The sequence below is a fragment of the Anas platyrhynchos genome, chromosome Z (genome assembly GCF_047663525.1).
Source record: "Anas platyrhynchos isolate ZD024472 breed Pekin duck chromosome Z, IASCAAS_PekinDuck_T2T, whole genome shotgun sequence".
In the NCBI taxonomy this organism is placed as follows: Eukaryota; Metazoa; Chordata; class Aves; order Anseriformes; family Anatidae; genus Anas; species Anas platyrhynchos.
In genome coordinates this window covers 75,138,439-75,155,625 of record NC_092621.1, presented here as the reverse complement: position 1 = coordinate 75,155,625, position 17,187 = coordinate 75,138,439, and the positions used below count along the sequence as shown (strand labels likewise).

The 17,187-nt window shown below is 41.8% G+C and overlaps 1 long non-coding RNA gene across 3 annotated transcripts in view; it reads right to left on the bottom strand.

Moving 5' to 3' along the window:
- Positions 1-939: 939 nt before the first annotated feature.
- Positions 940-17,187, bottom strand: part of LOC106020182 (uncharacterized) — a 43,534-nt gene continuing 27,286 nt past the window's right edge. The window contains exons 4-9 of one of the 3 annotated variants that reach the window (XR_011805909.1): positions 12,657-12,712; positions 9,756-9,884; positions 7,552-7,599; positions 5,759-6,551; positions 4,065-4,098; positions 940-3,449 (exon numbers count right to left, since the gene is read on the bottom strand). This is a non-coding gene — a long non-coding RNA (uncharacterized lncRNA). Of the gene's footprint in view, positions 6,552-7,551; positions 7,600-9,755; positions 9,885-12,656; positions 12,713-17,187 lie in introns of all 3 variants that reach the window. The other 2 variants (XR_011805908.1, XR_002406567.4) reach the window with 2 other exon arrangements.

Genomic DNA, 17,187 nt, shown 5'->3' with positions numbered 1-17,187 from the left:
GGAGAAGGCTGAGGTACTCAGCAATTTCTTTGCCTCCATCTGCACTGGTAGACGGGCTTCCCAAGCCTTTCATGGCCCTGAACCCACAGGCGGAGGCTGGGAGATCAAAGTCCCACCCACTGTAAGTGAAGAGCAGGTTCGAGACCACCTGATGGATCTCAGCAGGGACAGGTCTATGGGACCTGATGACATGAATCCCAGGGTCCTGAGGGAACTGGCTGATGGAGTTGTCAAACCTCTCTCCATCCTAGTTGAAAAGTCCTGGCATTTCACAGCATCACAGAATTCCTAGGTTGGAAGAGACCTCTAGATCATCAAGTCCAACCTCTGACCTAACCCTAACAAGTCCTCCACTAAACCATATCACTAATATTGTTGATACAAATACATCAACGCCAAACGGAGGACTAAGGAGAATCTCCATCCTTTACTGGATGCAGGGGGAAGTTTTGTGATGAGAAATGAGGAAAAGGGGAGGTGCTTAATGCCTTCTTTGTCTCAGTCTTTAGCGGTAATACCGGTTGTTCTCTGGATACCCAGTATCCTGAGCTGGCAGAAGGGGATGGGCAGCAGGATGTGGCCCTCACTATCCACAAAGAAATCGTTGGCGACCTGCTACGGCACTTGGATGTGCGCAAGTCGATGGGGCCAGATGGGATCCACCCGAGGGTATTGAGAGAACAGGTGGAGGAGCTGGCCAAGCCGCTTAGCACCGTTTATCCGCAGTCCTGCCTATCGGAAGGAAGAACTTCTTTACCGAGAGGGTTGTGAGGCATTGGAACGGGCTGCCCAGGGAAGTGGTGGAGTCAGCATTCCTGGAGGTCTTTAACCTGGACGTTTAGATGTAGAGCTTAGGGATATGGTTTAGTGGAGGACTTGTTAGTGTTAGGTCAGAGGTTGGACTCGATGATCTTGAGGTCTCTTCCAACTGATAAATTCTGTGATTCTGTGATTCTGTGATATGAGCTACTCCTTAAAAAGTAGGGTGAGTTTTTGGGAAATTAGTATTTAATTAATACTTATACTATATGTATATATGTATAGTACTTGTGTGTGTGTGCATGTATACATATATACATATTTATATATATATATATAAAGTTTCAGTTACTACTTAAGCCCATTACATACCCACCACAGTGTAATGCTCATATAATTTTCTTTGCAATAGAATATTAGAATCAAGCACACAGCAGGTGAGTGAGAAGGCTGAGCTACTGTGTATTGCAAAGAAACTCTGAGAAAACTCTGAGAAGTACTTTTTTATTTTTATTTTTATTTTTTAAATTAGGGTTTTTATAAAACTCTAAATATGTCTTCCTTTGTCTAAGCAGAACAGATTTTTGTTGCTTTATTGTAAATATTAAGTTCTGAGTTGTGTGAACTGAGTGCATGCTTGGGACTAGTAGTTAGAAGAGCTGTGGGATTACCAGAGCTCTCAGCATCTTGGCCTTTTCGTGCAGTGACCTGTGCTTTTGCTCTGGAGCTTTCTCCCAGTTCAGGTCTTTTCAGTGACCCTGAGAGCACCTTCTGTGTAATGGTTTTCTTTATCTGCAGACAGGAATGAATTTGATGCGGTACGGATCACATTTAATGGGTACGGAAACTGTATCCACTAAATAGGATATAGACTCACCTGCTTCTGAAATCAGCTGCCCTTAACAAACCTCAGTGTCTCTTACCAGGCGTGTTCACACCAGTAAGAGCCAGGAACAGAAGCAGAAGCAGCTGGTTGCTGTTGTGTCAGTTTTGCTCAGAACAACCTTGACATCAGGGAAGAAACAGTAGGAATTGCTGGAGGATCCACTAAATTTTGCCTTCTACAGGAGCACGATCTTTTTCAAATACTGAAAAAAAAAAAAAAAAGATGGCTGTGCAATTTATCTAACTTTTTTTTATCTTTGAGGCCTCAGCCCATAGTGTGAAGGCAAAAGATGCAGGACTAGCGCATGATTTTGTCCTTCTGTGCCAAGAAGCCCTGTGGCAGACAGGGCTGTGCTCACAAATGGGTCTTCCCTTGGGTGATCCAGGGACGTGATGGAAGTGTTGCACCGTGTCTGGGAGTGACTGCCACGGTGCCCTTGCCTAAGGACAAGAAGTTCAGCCCTTCGTCAGTAAGTCATAACCGGGCTGAGCACCCAAAACACAAGGGGCAGGCTTGTTCTGTGTCCTCACCATCCTGAGTCATCGCTGCGTTGTGACACGTCCTCCAAGCCCTGGTATCAGGTTAGGGCGTGACGAGTTGGTTGTGATAAGGCAGCGAGTGTCTACAAATTACTTCATCCTGCAAAAGGGATGACTACAAGGTCGTATCTTTTCACCCGTTTCTTAGTGACTTGCCCTGGTTTTCGTCACCAGTTAAGGCTTCTTTTCAGGCAGGTGGTTGCACATAGGGGTACAGAAATGCTGTGTTCTGTGCCTGGGTATCTCACCCTTAAGGACAGGACATCTGTAAAAACTAAAAGGCATTTTGTCTTTGGTTAGATCCACTACAGTTAAATAATGATATATATACAACATATATATATATGTTGAAGCTTTGCCCTTCCTCTTCCTTTGCTTCCCCAGCAATAAGAAATATTACTCAGCTAAAAAATATTTGTGTGTGTGTGTGTGAGAGCAATGATTTGGCTACACGGACAAGGTTACTTAGTCTCTGTTAGCTCTCTGGCATGTGTTTGTGTACCCAGTGCAGCGCTGCCTTGCCTTCCAGTGGGGTGTGACGTGTTTCTTTCTCAATGCCACGAGAGAGCAGGAGGCCGAGCTGAGAGGCTTGTGTGATACGAACAGGTGTGGCTTCAAAAGAAACTGCAGAGTGCTTCCAACAGGAACTTGTTCACCAGCAAAGTGTTTTCACAGTTATCTCCTCATAGGAGCGGGGCTGGCAAACAAATCCGCATTGGTCAGTAAAGGTACATGCGGCATGAAGCAATCAGTTTTCCCAAAAGGCAAAAAAAAAAAGAAAAAGAAAACCCTCAGACTGGCCCCGAATCACTCTTAAATACTGAGTAACGCTGCAAGCCAAAGGACAGGCAGCCTGTGAGCAGCAATTTTACAACCAGGGTCCAAAAAGTGATTCCAGACTGAAGTGATGCACTGCCAGTTATTGGGGAATATTGAACCCTGGCTGCAGCTACACCAGCCTAAACCTGGCCCAGTATGCCAGAAAACCAGTATTTTAAAAAGCCTGATCCCAAGGAATCAGGGAAATTTTCATTATTTATCCTAGAAATTAAAGAAGTTTTAAAGACAGATCAGTGCATAAGAAAATGTAGTGTGCATAAAATGGAAACAGAACGAAACTGCATTCTGCTTTCATGAACCTATGTAACGTACCTAACTACAGGATGTTGCACATCCAATCACTTTAAATTCATTTATGTCTGTAACCTTTTGCAACTTTACCTGTATGTATGTAATTGAGCCTTTGCTGAGCAGGTGGTCGTTTCCTTAAAGACAAAGAACATCAATGACCTTCCTTATATACACTATTCCTTGATTTCAACTGCATTTCTGAGGGCTAGGAAAGCCGTTTCCAAGCCTATCATTTCAAGTTAACGTGATTTATAAATGTGCAGTGTGGTCTAATAGCATTGCACACAAAACTATCTAGCTTCTTTATTGCAATTTCCTTTCCCTTCTACTCAAAGTGTGTTGCACTCTCTGCAGAGAGTACAAAGAGACCAGACTGTTCCTCAAGGAGCTCTGGTCAGATTTTAGACACTACACAGGCAATAAACAAAGAGAGGAAGATAAAGAAGAGAAATCAAGGTTACAACTAACTTGCAGTTAGTTTTAAAGCAGACCCCATCAGAAATCCATTTCACAGTCTCTCTACAGCAAAGTAACAAGTATCAAATATAAAGATTGCGTCTCAAAACATGTCTAAGCACAGTAGCTCAATCAGTTTTATTATGATAATTCTAGAATAAGACAAATAAAACTGAAAGCAATAGCAGTATACTGAGAAATACACACCATATAACACTACAAATGTAGTTCTGAGTTTGAGCTATTTACAAAATTAGCAAATTAACACTTTCCCACTGTCCCCACTTACTCACCATCTCCAGTCTGCTGCTGGCCAGGATTAAAAAACTAAAAAATAAATAAATAAATGGAAGGTTGGTAGAGCATGTAAACAAAAATAAAAGGTTAGAATTTAAAAACAAATCGATACAAATATTTTTGTTATTACAGCAGAGCCTGCTTAAGCAAGCAACAGGAAAAGTGGAGCAAGCCAGGGAGGTGTGGGCACTCATGAACCTTGACAGTCACCAGAATATGTAGTAAGAATGTCATTCAGAAAAAAAAAATAAATAAATATGTGGCAAGGTAGTTTGGAAATTTGCTGTATAGGTTCGGGGCATGTTGTCATTCTTCCGAATCCCATGTGCGTGTGTCCGTGTGCGCTGTGCCTGCAATAAGCCCATGTGTGCAGCTCACCAAACAGAGCACTCCTGGCCACCGAAACGATTCTCAGTGCAATGAACGAGCAGCCCTGCTGGCACAGCGACCTGCAGGAATGCTTGGCCCACAGATGTACGTGTTTCTGCTGATATGAAATGAAGTGCAGCACTAGGGGCCATCACGGCCCTAAGAGTCTTATTGAGAATATCTGCACCATACACTTGGATATCTGCAATGGCTGTGATTACAACGCCTTTGGTGCCAACCATGCCATCAGCAGTACACGGAAAGCAAATCTCCCCCTCCTTCCCAAAGCTTCGACTTGTTTTTCCTACTTTTTCCTCCATCTTACAGCATTTTATGTTTTTTTTTTATTTTCATTCTACCTTTTTAAGTGTAACAAATCTAGAAAAAACTCATTTTTTTGCAGTACGGACAGGGTTGCCATGCCATGCTGATTTGCAGCTGGCTCAGAATGGAGCAGGATTTTCTTTCTAATCAGGGAAGAGTGTTGTTCTGCCACCAAGACCATAGTCGCTATCACCCCACAAGATGTTTTTCCTATGACAGGCTTTAACCTGAGTCCTGGCATTACATCATCTGCAAGTCTTTAGAGTCATGCCTTTAAACATTGTCAGGAAAGCTTTCCAAGTTTGTGTCCATATCTCGCTTTTTTCATTAAGCTCTCCCAGATGGCAAGTGATATTTTAATCCTAACACTCTCTTGCCTTCCTCTTCTCACTCTATACGGCAGACTTCTGATGAACCTTCTTGCAAGTAAGAATTTCATTTTTATGCAACATATTTTACAATCACAGGTCTTGGGAAAAAAAGAAAAAAAAAAAAAAAAGCTGATTTTCAACACTGTCAGAGAACACAAATTCAACTGGTGTGAAATTTGGTAGAGCTTAAGAAAAACTCAACCACATTGATCTCATGGGGAGTGGGGCCACAACTTTTGCTTCCAAGCAGATTAAATTCCGTGTTTCTAGATGAAGGGAGAATGAACAGGAGAAATGCTATCCACATGCGGTTTAACTCAGTGCATGGGGAAATTGAATGACAGCTGCTTGGCTGGTGGACATAAGCAAAACATAGACAGGAGATGCCCTGACCTAGGTGTTAACTTCTCCCTACTGCTCAACAACTGTTTGGCATTATCTGACTTTTACTTTAGGCAGGGGACCAGCATTCCCAGAGGTGCTCAGCTGGAGTACCAGACACACATTTTAGAAAGTGAAAACTTTTCTGTATTTATGCAAAAAGCAATCTCAACTCAGTAACTACATATATACAGATGATAAATGTATATACAGATAGCAGCACTTTAAAACAATATCATCCCTACCTGCGCCTGAGCGTAGCCCATGCTGTAATAATTTATACAGCAGCATAAGAGAATTTGACTCAAGAAGGCCGCTCCTTGTAACAAATCTCTGAGCCCCATACTCTTTACATCTTCCCCAGTGCTCTGTGATGTTTTGCTGTCTCTGTGGCATTTTGATGGGGAATGACCCGGTGAGTTTCAGCTGTGACAATGGGTTCTTTCTGTCCACTTCTTGTTTGTACAGGGGTGTATGAACTTGCTGCATTAATCACAGAGGTGAAGCAACCATGTCTCCGTGTCCCATTTCCTGTTAGCAAGTGTATGACTATCTATAGAGCTCTACTTACAAGATTTAAAAAATATTGCTACAGCTTGTTAACAGGACTTCATCAACCACAGTATCTCATAACCGCTCCGTATGAAAGTGCTCCCAAGTGGTAGGGTGTGTTCAAGAGGGCCTAGGGAAAATACTGTCCAAACCCACATGAAGCAATAGTCAACAAGATGCCTTCTTTTAACTCTGTTTAACAACCCCTGCTCGCCTGTGCCTTTCCTGTTGTGATCCTGCCTGTTCCCGATGAGCCATGAGCAGGCACTGCTGCAGCGCTGGAAATTCTGCCAGGGGTGTCTTGGCATCATCCTCACGTGCCTGGCTTACTTCGTCCTGAAGTCATGACTGCAGAGCGTGCACACAGGGAAGCACGCTTCAGCTGTGATCTTTTCCACACTCTGCTCCTTTTTTTGTGCGAATGTTATCACAGAAATTAACTGTTCCCTTCCCATTTTGAATATTTAAAAGGCATCCTTTTTCAACCTGTAGAATGATTAAGAACGATTTATTCTCAGAACACTTCAGTGAGGCAAGTAGCAATTAGCAGTATTTTGCCAAAAGGATAATTGAGGTATAAAGTTTAATGGACCACATATGGCAATATGACAATCAAAGTCTTATTTTTATTTATTCTTTTGAGCTATCCGGAAAGTCACACTCGGAGAAAGGAATCTCAAAAGCATTGATCTGATTTATGGAGCTGATTTATAGAGGTGACTGACCCTAGGCTAGGTTACTTTTCTCACGTTAGCCTGTTAGATCAGCATTTGGTTGAATTTCATGGAACGGTCCAGCTGTGTCCCTCCAGACCCAACACCATCATCTCTCTCTGTCAGAGGGTCGCTCAAAGCCAACATTCAGGACCAGCTTTACTTGACTCCGGTTTGAAAACAAGCTCACGGTATCATGGCAAGGTGAGTAACCTTCCCTGAGTGTAAGCCTGCATATCATTCAGTGCACCACAGCAAAGGGCTCCTCAAGCCAGCTGACACTGAAGACCAGGAGGAGCTGCACAGGGAATCAGCATGGAGTAACGACAGCAACTTCTCTTTCCTCACAGATGTTGTCCTTCTCCGTCTACATGACCCAACCATCCAAAGCAGGAAGAAATCCCAGCTTTTGCACTCCCGTTCTCACCTGTGCCTCTTATTAGCAGGAGTAGGGCAGAATAGCAAAGCCTCGTCTTGCATTCTGTTTATTGGCAAAACTAAGCTACCATGCCAAGCTATGTCCAAGAAAGACTTCGCAATTGTCGCTTGTCACAAGGAAGGCAGGCGCAGTTGTCATTCCATGTGCTAGCAAAAGTATCAAAGTATTTTTGCCAATTACATTCCTTTATGGAGTTCCCTGAGGTACTGCTATGTAAGAGACATTCAATGAAACACTTTTTAAGTCTATCAAAGTTGCTACCTAGCAGGAATGCACAACTCAAATAATTCTTAGCAAAGAAAAAAAATTAGCAAATCTGCTAGAAAACTAGTACCTTAGATATCCTTTCAGCGCGTTTTCCTTTAATACTTGTAGAATTTATCTGTGAACATTAAGAGAAAAAATGTTAAGAGAACAAACTCACTAGTACATACAGTGGTTTCCAATTTTCATGTTACAATTAATGTTTCATCATAAAAATTCTGGGATAAAACTGTGGCCTTAATAAATGCACCATGCTAAACTAATAAGCTATCTCTGAGAAAAAAAAATATGATCCCTTTTGTGATTTTAATGGAAGCATTCATTCCATGGAGCCTTTCATTCATTTATAGATTTGTTTTCACTAATGGGATACATTTCAAGTCACATTTACCCTTGCCTACTGCCAAGTCATGGTATATTGTCTTCTGCATTTCAGAGGCAATGTTCTTTCATTGGGTAACAGTTTCGGTAGGTTCAGAAGTCCCACCAGCAAACAAAACCTTAGGAAGCACTGTCCCAGCTTGTGTTTCCTCCGTGCAAATATGTCCTCCTAGTGTGAAAGCCCTGCATTAGCACTGGTAACAAAGGAGCAGGAGCCAGTGCAATATACATGGGTGTCATCGCTGACATCAACAGTCCAAGAAATACAGCGTGTTACAAAGGAGGACCTGAGCTGTAGCCAGGTGTATTTTCTCTAAGCCCTGGACAAAGCTAAGGATGGATTTCTGCTTCTTGGTCTCACATCAGTGTCTGTATTGCATGCACTTTACCCAGAAAAGTAAATTTTGCCCTTGATACGGCACTTTTAATGACGAAAGGAGCCATAATTGACCTTTCAGCTAAATTTTGCCCTGTGCAGACTGATGGGGACAGTACACTAAAAACTTATAACTTGATTTTTTGTGGCACACATATTTTCTTTAAAAAAAAAAATAAAAGAGTCAATTTCTTCCATCCTGTCTCCTAGCAAAGCCCCTTTGTTCTGTCTCCTCTAGGCTACAAGAGCAGCTTGCAGCTGCTCTTTTAAACTGGCTTAGCTGAAGTTTCTGAATCTTTCTTTTCTCAGCAGAGTCAGGTTCCCATGGAAACACTGGGCAAAACAATGCAAAGCCTGCTGGAGAGCCGCTGGAGTCCCAGCTTTGTGTGGAGCTTTGTGGCTGCATTGTCAATCTGCAAGGGCTGATGCTTGAAGTGCTCAGGCTAAACTGTTAGGGAACAAGCAAATTATGGCAGGCAAACTTTTGGAATAAAAACTATAGACAGACCTACACATTTCTGTCTAGCATGATGGCATCATTTAAGGCTGACTGCTAAAATGTATGCTTTTTCCCTCATTATCCTGTGTGTTCTTATAATTCTAAGAACAAGCAAATTTTCCTCATTTCCATAGCAACACCCATTAGCAAGATGGAGCTGCTCCGCTCAGTCTTTATTGCCGCTGATTTCAGCCACAAAGCTTCTTTTGAAATTAACAGTGAAGAGGGAGTATCCAGTCCCCAGTCCATATTTCTGTGCCTCTCATGTGATAAGCAGTTTGGAAACAACAAGAACTCTTCCTTCCAGCGATTACATTACTCTGTCAAAACATCAAGAAAAACTGAACATGTCCAGTCCTGATTTTTTATATAAATAACCCTAGCAATGGTAACCTCATTTTTTGGTATTACAAAGACCTGGGCTCCATATGATCCAGCTATAAGTCAGGCATGTCTACGTCTGCTGAATAAATTCAACATTAGGGTCCTTCAGTTCTGTCCCCTTCCCTGAGTAAAACAATTCATCTGTATTTATGGTCTTCACAAGAGCTGGGCCACAGCTGTATGGGGGCTGGTTTGATGTCCCTCAGTGTGAGTTCGTGGATGCTGGGTGTCCATTTCATACTACGAACATTTAAACCTGGGTCATAAATCCTCTGGCAGAGGAGTTCCTGGGGACTGCAGCTACAGGACTGGTGGTATCTTGGTGGTGCGTGGTTTATGTCAGGTTTGCGCCACGGAGTGCCTCAGAGTTCAGGTGTCACCACTGTGACAGTGGCATCAGCTGACAATGCAGTGCAGGGTGTCCTTAATCCTGATCCCTTCAGCCAGCTCTGCATTACTCAGAGAATGATCTACAGGTTAATTCAGGACAAGAATGGCTGCCTTTGTTCATAACATAAACAATGAAACTCTAACCAGTGGACAAAACTCTGAAAAGTATGCGGCTGGCTGCTCAAGAAGGGAGGATTGCACAGTTCTTTAAGAACGGCAGGCATAAACACCCCAGAAAACTCACCCGCAGGCACGTGGAAAGGAAGCCAAGAGAAGACCGGCTCTCACTGTTCTTCTTAGCTGCTAATTACATTGTGGGTAATGCATAGGAACTCCAGCTGTGGATGGGATTTCCGCACTGATTGATGTTGCACTGACAAGGGATAGAAAGACAGCCCTTAATGCTTGTAGTGCTGTACATCATGCAGCTAGGAGTGACAGACAATAAATCTGTTTAACTTAGAGATCAGGATAAGTTATTGTTCCTCTCTACTGCTTTCCTTATTGTGTGCTTACTAAAATACTTCTTTCTAATACTCAGTCTAATATTTCTGGGCAATCCTTCTCCATCCTCCAACAGCACAAGATTGTTGGAGATAGGCTAGGTAAATGACAGGCTGGCATTTGATTTAGCAGCCAGCCAGCCTTGTGCAGTTCCCTTTTTATTCTGAGGAATGCAGCTGTTGCTGGGGTCAGGGGCTTGGGGAATGACACTCAGGCCATGCCTGTTAGCTTCTAGTAATGATCCGAAAGTGCAAACAGAAAAGATAAGGGCTTGTTGTCTGCTGCCTGAGGTCCTCTGACTGCATTACACACGGGCTGCTAAGGAGATGGTCCTAATGCCACTGGTGTCCTCAAGTCTTTCAGCTGGCGGTCATCAGCAGCCTGTCACAAACCCACATTTCTTGAGGCAGTAAGCGGAGCACAGAGGGCCTCTCAGTCCCTCACACACGGGAGAAACTGATGGATTCTGATCCAGGTGGAGATTTTCCACATTACAGATGCTTTTATGGTCACTAAGTGTGAATATCATGACCTAACCCGTACCATGGACTTCTCTAAGATGAGAGGCAGCAATGAAAGCCGCATTATCCTGGTATCTGCAAGGACTGCAGGTAATCATTTCCAACCATTACCGGGCACATTGGTGCACTGCACAGAGCGCTGTGGTTCTGCAGGCACAGCTACTTAAAACACCTCGACACCTGACAGCAGATTGTAAGGCTTGCCCAAGCTCCTGGGGTGGCCACGGAGCATCCCATGATGTTTCCCATGCCAGTGCATGTTGCTGTAAGTGCTTCGTGCTGAGAAAATACAGGAGCTGCACTAGAAGTTGCACAGGCAGTGAGAGCATTTCAAACTGTGTTGTCATACAATCTCCCCACCACAAGATGGGAAAGAATATGGGAGAGATGGTGGAGAGATACCAAGTGCACCATGCTACTGGAGCAGCAAAGCACAAAGCCAGTAAAGGCTACTCTTATTAGCAGAAGTGATAATTTTTATCAGCATGCCCCAGCAGAAGAGTTGCTCACTGTGCTGTTCTGCAGTGCTCTAAGTGAATCCTGGATGGACTCTCTGAAAATCACTGGGTGTGTGATCTCCATATAAGCTCTTCTTTACTTATGAAAAAGCATGCTGTGATGAATCTTGCTCTGTTATTCTGCAGGTAATAACAAGGAGCAGCTATGATACTAGGCTGAGGATCAGTGACAGGATGCCTTGCATCTTTTATTTTTCACGAATTCCCACCCTGTTTTTCCTTCCATATTGCATACAGGTTTTACGTCACTGGTGTCTGGGCTAAAAGACGCCATGTTTGTAAATATCTTCTTGATTTGTTTTCAGTACTCTTGCTATAGCAAGAGCTTTACGCTTATAAGCACGTATTTTCTGCTTCCTTGGAGAATTTCTACCTTTAGAGTGGATTAAGAAATCCTGCAGCTTTCTGCAGAGTTTGTCTGGGATGTCCAAGTCACGGGTACACAGCTTCGCGGGATCTGTCATCCCTCTGCACTCCACCTTCTGCAGTTATAACAATCCCATAATTGAGGCTTAAAGAGAGACCATACACAAACTGCTGAAGCATTGGCCTTCTTTTTGCTTTGGGTGTTGCTAATTCCTGACCAAACGTTCCTGATCAGACCCACAGCTGTTTCCAAAATAAGAATTTATCCAGGTGTCTCCAACATCTATGTTGGTAAACTGACCAGACATAAAATCCTATGAAGACAGGCTGAGGGAGTTAGGCTCAGCCTGGAGAAGAGAAGGCTCTGGGGAGAACTTACAATGGCCTTCCAGTGCCTAAAGAGGGCTACAGGGAAGCTGGGGAGGGACTCTTTGTCAGGGAGTCGAGGCATGAGACACATCAGACAGTGAATATTTAATTGTAAAGGGCACTCTTAATTGTAAGAATGGTGCAAAAAGGACTCTTCTCTACCTAGAAATGCAAGCTGCATGACAGGACTGTGAAGCTACCATGCTTTCTTTTACCTAAGATATTGTACAAATTATTAAAAATGTCAACGGATTGGACATTCCATGTTTCCCATTTGTCATCTTCAGAAATCATCTGAATGAGACTGATCAGTTTGAACAGATCTGTGTTCCCCTCAGAGGCCAGTCTACCTTTATGATTACATGAGTTGTGCTCCTGCTGAAGTCACCGATGTTTGTTTGTAAAAACACCACAAAACTCAGGCAGCAGAAAGCTCATCCTCTGGACAATTTCCAAGCTGAAGTTGTCCTCAGGAAGAATGTTGCATAAAAGCAGTACAAAGCATGGGAAGAAATCACGGAAGTTCACTGCAATCACTGGTGATTATCATTCATTGCAATGTGTTTGCTACATCAAATTAGTTTGGTGGTTTTACAGTTAGGATCCAGTTTTAGCACTCCGTGTTATTTGCATGATAATGCTACAAGCCAATTGCACCAGAAAGTACTTCTGCTGATGAAATCTAATTATATGGGCTTCGGCTTCAATGGAGCCCTTTAGTGTAAAGCTTGTTCTGTGGACAACAGTGAAACTGCCTTTATGCTTACACCTGCCAATGCTGTTTAAATCAAGTCACTGTTTTTCTTGTTCTTCCCCTTTCCACAAGAAAATGGCCAATTAAACAAAGAGAAAAGTGCAGAAACCCACCTTTTCCCCTTTATGCTAGAGGGTGTATTCGTTTATGACACATCTTCTCAGTCACTCTGTGCAAAGGAAAAAAAAAAAAGAATAATCAGCTGAAATATAGAACAATTGATAGGCAGAGCTGGTAACCTTACAGGGGGATTTTTTTGGCAGTATCACACTAGATCAAATACGCATCATATGCTGAAATCAATGAAGGTTTGACAGTGCTGCATGTGAGTATCTTTATCACCTATTATCCAAATACTTTTTAAAATTCTTTCCACACCTGAGCTTTGGTGTTATTTGTTCTTGTCTGCCTGAACAGAATACTATATGGAGTAGTACTTGGAACAGCTTTAATTTAGAAGTACCCAGAAGGAACTAAATTTTTTTTTAGATATAAAGGAACAGAACACAATTCAACTTATAACAGCAAGTCCAAAGCTTGAAGGAGCAGAAAAGTTTCCTCCCAAAGGTGCGATAAATGCACCATTTGAAGGAAACAGGATAAACAAGTAAAACTGCACAGGCTGCCTAGAAGGAACTGTGCCTTGTGTTTCTCACGCTGGCTGAAAGTAATGGGCACCAACAAAGAAGCAGTGCTACCAGGGTATTTTAGGTGAACTATTTATCAACAACAACAACAAATCAGACTGTTTTGCTCCAAGTAGCTCTGTTAAGTGTTGCTGCTCAGGGACACCACCTGGGAATTCTCTGCATCAGGCTGTTCTAAGGCAGCGTGAGCTACTTCATCAAGTTAGCTCTTGGAGCAATCGTGACTTTAAAACTAAAATTTTATTTTGTATTAGACTATGAAGGTAGTCTTCCACTCAATGCAAGAGTATTATTTTGAAGCGGGGAGGCAAATTTGGTTCACTAAGCAGCATGAAATGTCAGTTTGCAGAAATTTTTACTCAACTCAAACCAGCAAAGCTTAAACCGAAGATTTCCTATTTTGTGTCTTGAGCTAGCTTCAAAAGAGAAGCCACTCTGAAAACAGCATGTAATAACAAGTAAGAATAATTTGCTATATTCAACCGAATCTGAACCTTTTATCTATAAATCAACCTTGATTCAGAATTTGTAGTTATTACTTTTTATTACCCAATCATTTGCATGGCAATAGCACACAGGAGTCTCAATCAAACTGTTTTCATATTCAGCCTTTTTTCACTTGATCCTTTTTCATTTTCCAAGATACACTGGAGGCTGAAACCAAAAGTACATGGGGAAAAAGCACTTGCCACTTTTGATCAGAATAGAAACAAGAAAAAGTCACAGATCTGATGAAATTTTCCAGTTCATTTCGGGATCAGTCAGATAATTTTCCAAGGGTGATTTTTTCCTCTAAACCACCCACGTGTGTTTCTCCCACTGTTAATTTGAAGTACCTACCATGCAGAAAAAGGACACAAGATCTGCCTTTCTGACTGCTGTAATATGTTCCAAAGCTTGGAGGCCCTTGCAGCAAAGTTAGGATAAAAAATCTGTATCTAAGGGGGATCTTGGAAACAAGTAAAGAAACAACAAAACAAATGCTATAATAGTATCTTATTTCTTAGTAATGCATATTTGCCACAGACAGCAAGAAAAGGTCTCTCCTTACAGAGTTAGTATTACTAAGAACTGGATCCTATGTAATCACTGTGAGGACCTACACCTAGCTACTAATTAACAAGTTCTTCCACTTTCCTCTGAAGTTTCTGGTGCTGAACATTTTCAAAACATGGCTAACATATTATCATTATGGCAAATTCTTTGTAAAAATAATGTTTCTTCTCCAGCCTTTCTGGGACGTTCCTGGAAAAGGAATTGGTGGACTCCAAGTTTGGATAGAGAAAAAAAAAATATGAGTATTTACTTCCTACAAGACAAGGAATTCATGTTCCTAAAAGTGAAGCAAAGCAGATAGGCAGAAAAAAAAAAAAAACTTGGCTAACACATGTAGAAATCCAGAAACCTGTATTCCTCATCTGCCCGGCACTCTGCACTTTTGCATTGTCATTGTACAATGACATGACAGGTACAATGTACAGGTCATTACCAATGTACAGGTAATTTGTACAAGGTACAAATCAGCTACAATGGGAGACAAAATACTATTTTTCTGCTGAAGACGGTTTTGCTAATTCCTTTATTGACTTTGTTGAGCACAAAGTGTTAACAGTGGTATAAAATTTTATGTCCTGTCTATAATGTTCAAAATCAGGTTGTGTAACACACCTGGGGCAGAAGACTGCAGGTGGAGGTGGTATTTTAAAATTTGGGTTCACCTCTCAGCTCTGTCATTAAGTTCCTATTACATGTCCTGCTTGCACTTGCCCACGATGATATACCCTGAGGATATTACCACTAGATATCCAGTGCACCATGAGGGTTTGTGAATGAAAAATTGCTCTAATTTCTTGAATATCTGTGGATGGAAAAGGTTATAGAAACAGAAAATAAATGTATGTAATTTGTGGGGCAGGGTGATTACAAACCTTTTGGCTGAGAATACTCCAGAGAAGCATGTGAGACTATGAGAGAAGGAGATTAATTGTGCCTTGCCTCTCAGTTTGTTTTAATAAATTCAGTTTACACTTGGTGGACTGTGGCATGTTTGTACAAAACTAGTGTGTTTGCCAAGAACTTTTGCATGCAGAGAATAAAAATGATTCCTGGAACGTCAGAAATTATCAGTCATAAGAAGGCCCACATATAGAAGGGCTTTTTGTAAACAACTGGGCATTTTAATTATTCCTCTTTTCCTGAGCTTTGTCAAGATTAAAGAAGAATACAGAAAATGGTTATTTGGGAAGAGAGAGAGAGAGAGAGAAACGTGTTTGAGATGCACCATGATGCTTTATGCTGCACTCACAGCACAGAGATGTTTGGAATTGATTGCCCCAACTTGTGACTGCTGCATCACGGTCTGACCTGACAGCTCTCCTTGGCACAAGGAGCATCCTGCACGGCCACTCAGCACCTCTGCAGTAAGCCTTGGAGTGTCAGCAGTGGGATTTGCCTAAAACTACAAGACAGGCTCTTAAGTCGCACAATGGCAAAAATATTCCCTCGTTTTTTCTGCTTCTAGGTTTCAAAGCCATGCTCATTTAGGACACTTCTTAGGCTGAAATCTTGAGAGCTGGAAATGTCTAAATAGAAACTGTGATTATTCTGTAAACACTTGAAACTAGAATCTGTAGGAAGGAAAAACAACATCTCTGAGAATGCTGAGATCTAAAATGCTGCTTGTAGCTATTTACCACTTCCTAGAGATCCAAACTGCCTGAGGATACTGCTTCACAGACCTTTAACTTAGCAGAGAGGTTGTCTTTCAAGGTTGCCTGATTCTCTCATTCCCCAAACCCTCGCTGCAGTTCACTGGTCCTGCATTTGTATTTGTAGCACAGCTTCTTGGGGCCAAGCTATAAATCAGTACACCAAAGTGGTTAAATGTTAAAAATAAGCTAGTTTTCTCTGTAACATCATTTTTCACCCATATATCTCTGGTAAAGACAGAGATAGAGACAGAGAGAAAGATAGGGATAGAGAAGAGACGGAGGTCTATGAGACAGTTTCTGATTTTTTCAGCAGTTGGTTTAGACTGGATCGTTTTTATCTTTGACTTTTCTACAAGAAAAATAAGATAAGGAGTTTCTTTTCTGATGCAAGAGAGAGAAGCACTGGGAGGAAGCAATGGAAGCAGCAATGAAGCCAGAGAAAACAGATGACATTTACTTAAAAGTTCTCATTATCTAAGACAAAAAGAGAAAATAAAGCTACGCTATTCAGCATCTCCAGATATTAAAATAAAAGTAAAGAAACAAACAGTGATCAATATAGGCTTTCACAGTTATTGTGTACAAGAATCCCATTGCAATAAGTCTTACAGCAAAACATATTTTTCATCATTTGTAGGGCATATGAGTCTCTACACAAGTTCCTAAAAGCTATTAATAGAGAGTCCCAAGGAAACTGCCTGCTTTTCCTCTTGAGACCAGTGCAAATTTAATTAGTTAGGTGCAGAGTAATTACTCTGAGATTAGCTTCTAATGAACACAATGTATGAAAAGCTGCTCCTTACTGACAACTGCCATCTACCAAGACCTGAGTTTGGACTTCTTTCACAAGCTGCCAGCAGGCTCACCATCAGAAGTGATGCAGTTCTCCAGACTAGCTGCAGACCGACTCTCATGACAACAGCTATCACTTTTTTAGTCATCCAGGGTCAACTCTAACCACTTTTCTTAAACAGACAAACAAAACAGATTAAACACAATTCCAGCTTGTGGGAAATAATCAATGACTTTTTTTTTCCTGTCTCTCTAGAAAGAGAGTAAGTGGTAGGTACATTCACAGTAGCACTTTCCCCTTTTGCAGACTGAACTCACCTTAGCCTTGATAGCATGGATCACAAAAGGACATACTGTGTATGCACTTTAAAACAAGGAGTTCAGAAGAAAGTTTATTTTTGATCCACAGTAGGGAAATGAATAATCTCCCCACGCTTGCAGTTTGTCAGCAGAACACAAAGGAAGAAGACACTTTTGTGATTCTTACAGAAATA